A 4,953-nucleotide genomic window follows, 5' to 3' on the forward strand; every position below is an offset into this window, starting at 1 on the left:
TTGTGGGACTCTACACTTAAAACAAAAAGGAATGCAGTGATCACCAGCACACAGCCCCTCTCCTCCTAGAGCTGATGGTCTCATGCTCAAACGGACATGAGTACTCAATAGACTTCTCAGTGTTTTCCCTCTAGCACATTATCAGAGTCCCCCTGTACTCTTAACATACCCTTTTTAAAAATTTGACTTTTGTTGCAAAAATAATATATATGTCTTTAAAAATTAAAGCCCTGAAATTAAAATGTCAAGTTCCCACCCCTGCTTCTACCCCTGTGTCTTCTCTTATGCTGCTACAATGCAGGAGAAACTATTATAAATTCTTTTTTTTTAATAAATTTATTTTTTATTGGTGTTCAATTTGCCAACATATAGAATAACACCCTGTGCTCATCCTTCCAGACTTTGCAAGCACATATAAACATGGATGTGATATATGTGCGTCTTAGTCCATGCTCGCTGCTGTAGCAAAAATACCACAGACTAGGTGACTTATAAATGACAGAACTTTGTTTCTCACACTTTTGGAGTCTGGAAGTCCAAAATCAGGGTAACAGCATGGTCAGGCAAAGGCCTACTTCCAGGCTGTAGACTTCTCATTGTATCCTCATGGTGGAAGGGACAAGGGAGCTCTCTGGAGTCTCTTTTATAAGGTGACCTAATCACCTCGCAAAGGCCCCACCTCCTAACACCATCACATTGGACATTAGGATTTCAACATTATGAATTTTAGGGAGACACAAAGAGTCAGACCACAGCAGTGTAAGTGTATGCATGTGTGTTTTCTATGTGTGGGTGGGTATTTGTGGTTGTATGTGTATGTGGCTTTTTATTTTTTAGAAAAAATGGTTATATTATACTTAGGTGAGGATTTCATTTTTCACGATAATATACCCTGAACATCCCTCCACATCAGGATGTACAGATATACTTGGATCTTTTTCACAGCTGCAGCCACATTTTACTCAATAGAATTCTGATAGTTCATTTAATCATGATCCCCTTGAGGTATATGCAGGTTGTCTCCAATCTTTTGCTAGTACAGATAATGTTATGGTAAATATGGTGGTATACACCTGTGCAACCATCTCTGTAGGATGGATTCCTAGGAACTGAATTGCTGAGTTAAAGGGAATGTGCTTTTTAAAATTTTGATAAATATCAATAAAATAAAATAAAATAAAATTTTGATAAATATCACCAAGTTAACTTCCAGTGCTATGTCACATATTTTAGTGGGCCTGTCTTTGATCAATAGAGGTCTTACAATGCTGTGCCTTGCATTATAGCTCCTAATGTTGCAGTTTTATTTCTCCTACATGATGAGCATCTTTCTGCCATGCAGCATCCATTCTCCCTTCTGCTGATAATTGTTCCCTGATTTTCCTTTGGAAAACCACTTCTGCCCCCCACCATGTACATAGTTCTGAAGGTGACTCTGTCCCCCCACTGCAGGGGTAAACAGATAACCCAGTCCTGGGCCATCAGACATACAGTAGCTGGTTCAGGCATGGGCACATGTGTGTCCCAATCTGGTCAATAGCAACTAGTGCCAGGACTATTTCTAGAGCTACTGAGAAAGAGGGGGAGTAGCCCTAGAATATCCCTCTTTCCTGTCCTATCAAAGTAGACCTCAATCCAATGACCCCCAACCCCAGCTGAGAGGTGGGGCTCTAGGTCCAAGGCAGAGTCATTCTCCCTGAGCCTGTTTCCCCATATATAAAATAAGGAGGCTGGACTGTGTGTTCTCCAAGGTCATTTTAGCTCATGTGATTATGCACAGAGAAGCACAGGGACTTGTCTGAAGTGCAGATATTTATTTAGGTATGAGATCATTTCCTCCAGAATAGCTGTTCTGCAAACCAAACCTAATAAAATGAGGACATCAGTGTTTACCCAAATGAGTGGAAAGCTTATGTCCACACAAATGTTTATAGCAGGTATATTCACAATTTCAAGAGGTTGGAAGCAATCAAAATGCCCTTTAGTAGGTGAATGGATAAACTATAGTATATCCAGATGGTGCAATATTATTCAGTACTAAAAAGAAATGGGCTATCAAGCCATGAAAAGACATGAAGGAACCTTAAATGAATAGTAATTGGGGAAAGAAGCCAATCTGAAAAGGTGACATACTGAATGAGTTCAATTACATGTATTCTGGGAAAGGCAAAACTATGGAGACAGTAAAAAGATCAATAGCTGTCAGGGATTGGGGGAGGGAAGGATGAATATGCAGAGGATTTTTAGGACAGAGAAACTCTCCTGTATGATAATATAATGGTGGATACATGTCATTATACATTTGTCCAAACCCACAGAATGTACAACACCAAGAGTAAACTCTAATGTGAACTACAGATTTGTGGTGATAATGATATGTCCCTGTAAGCTCATTGGTTGCAACAAATGTACCTCCCTGGTAGGGCTGATGATAGTGGGGAAGGCTGGAGGCTGTGGGTGTTTGGAGTCAGCAGGTATAATGAAAACTCTACCTTCTGCCTAATTTTACTATGAACCTAAAATGGCTCTAAAAAATAAAGTCTATTAATAATAAAAAAAAATTGTAAGACAACATCAGGTTTTGGTAGACAGTCCTTAAACTGAGAACCCTATTTGAGGTTCTTTTCCTGGCTCTGTCTCAAACACAGTTTCTGTGTATGATCATTTTCTCTCTCTGAGCTTCAGTTTCATGATCTATATAATGAAGAAACTAGTCTGTGGTTTGAGTTCTACAGGTCTGTGACACCTAACGATACAAAGGGAGGAAAAACAAGAGAGAGAGAAACAGGCAGAAAATGAAGGAGGAGGCAGGTGGCAAGAGGAGGGAAAAGGGAAGAAAAATGGGACAAAGAAACCACAAAGTCATCAAGTGGTAGATAAGGAGCTAAGGAAGAAGGCAAATTGAGCCAGAGCCATCAGTAGTATCTGCTTCAGGTAGATAGACAAGGAAAATGGGTTGGCCCAGAAGCCACATCTGGGTCCTTAGTCATACCTGAATGAGAAAAGCTGTAATGCCCCAAGGGAAACAGTTACATTTATTTGATGAGCTCTGTGTGAGAGGTAATTGTGTGCACAACCATGTGCTAGGTACACTGGCCCAGCCATGGAAACACTACCACTTACCAATTGACAGTTTGACTCTAAAAGACAGATCCGGGTTTGATGATTGGCTGTGTAAAGCAATCAGGTGAATAATTGCCCCCAAAAAATCCACATCCAAGTCCCAGAATCTGTGAGTGCTACTGTTTTTGGCACTTTGCAGACATGGTTAAATTAAGATACTCAAGATGAGTAGATTATCCTGATTATCTAGGTGACTCTGAATGAATCACAAGTATCCTTCTAGGAAGGAGGCAGAGGGAGAGTTGATGACAGACAAAAGAGAAGAAAACCATGTGATAGAAGCTGAGTCAGAAGGAGAAGCCACCACACGGTGATGCAGGAAGGGCCTGGAGTCAAGGAAGGCAAGGAATGCAGCTCTAGAAGCCAGGAAACACACGGAAACAGATTCCTCTAGAGCCTCTAGGGCCCTGCTGACACCTTGAAATTGATTTTAGGCTGGCATCCAGAACTCTGAGAGTGTAAGTTTGTGATGTTTAAGGCCACTAAGTTTGTGGCAATGTCTTAAGGCAGCCAAAGGAAACTAATCTAGGCAGGGGTAAGGACCTTAACTCTTCAAGCCTTATTCCCATATGTTACATATTCATTCCTCAGATGTTTTTTGAGAGCTACCATGGGCCAGCCCTAAGCACTGGGGACATCAGGGGACCAAGCCCTTTTCACCTCTATGGAGCTTAAATTCTAGTGAGAGAAGCCACTATGTAAGTAAGACAATTACAAACTGTGCGAAGCAGCGTGAAGGTAAACAGCGGGTGTGGACCCACTGTAACTAGGTGCTTTAAACAGGGTGATCAGGGGAGGCCCTCAGAGGAGAAGAAACTCCGGCTAAGACCAGCAAGGCAAAATGCAGAGTAACAATGCAGGCACAGGGAGGAGCAAATGGAGGAAAGGCCAGAATTTTGGAGAACCAACAGACACCTGGTATGGCCTGGTGTCCTGTTCTAGGGAGAGGGCTGAATAAGGGGAGGTTGAGGGGGCAGCAGGGGCCAGAGCAGCAGGGTCTTGGGACCTCTGGTAAGGAGTCTAGATTGTTATTCTCAAGGCAATCCGGAGCAGGAGGAGGATTCAGGCAAGGGAGTGGTGTCATCACCTGCTGCTGTGAGGACGTAGGTTTTTAGGCAGGGAAGAGAGAGGCAAGGAAACTCCTTGGGGAGCTCTTGCTGTCCTCCAAGTGAGAGGTGGTGCTGGCCTGGACAAGGGTGAAGGCCCTGAAGGTGTAACCATTAAGTAACATGATGAGTGTCACATACCTGGCACGTAGGAAATGGCCCATAAGTGGAAGTCTCGTTATGGTATCATTATTACCACCACCACCACCACCATCATCATCATTATCATTATAAGCTTTTACCAAAACCAAACTGGGCTGAACACCACTCACACTGGTTTGGGTCATGCAAGCAGTGCAACACCTGCGGCAGGTGAAAGAGGCCCCATCGTGTCCTCATTTCTCTTACCAGGAGAGATGGTAGAGACACCCTTGTCAGCATCTCATAGATGAGGAACACCAAGGCCTGGAGCTGTGAGCCACCAGAAAGGGACAAGTGCTTTTAGCATTAAAAACATCGTCCTTTTGGGGCACCTGGGTGGTTCAGTTGGTTAAGTGTCTGCCTTCGGCTCATGTCATGATCCCAGAGTTCTGGAATGAAGTCCTGTGTTGGGCTCCCTGTTCAGTTGGGAAGCCTGCTTCTCCTTCTCCCTCTCCCCCTGCTTATGCTCTCTCTCTCTCCCTCTCAAATAAATAAATAAAATCTTTTTTAAATTAAAAAATAAAAAATGATAACATAGTCCTTTATCCTAAGATTGTGTCCTCCCAGCTTTTGGGGACTGAGA

This window comes from Canis aureus, chromosome 4 (assembly GCF_053574225.1).
Source record: "Canis aureus isolate CA01 chromosome 4, VMU_Caureus_v.1.0, whole genome shotgun sequence".
Taxonomy (NCBI): domain Eukaryota; kingdom Metazoa; phylum Chordata; class Mammalia; order Carnivora; family Canidae; genus Canis; species Canis aureus.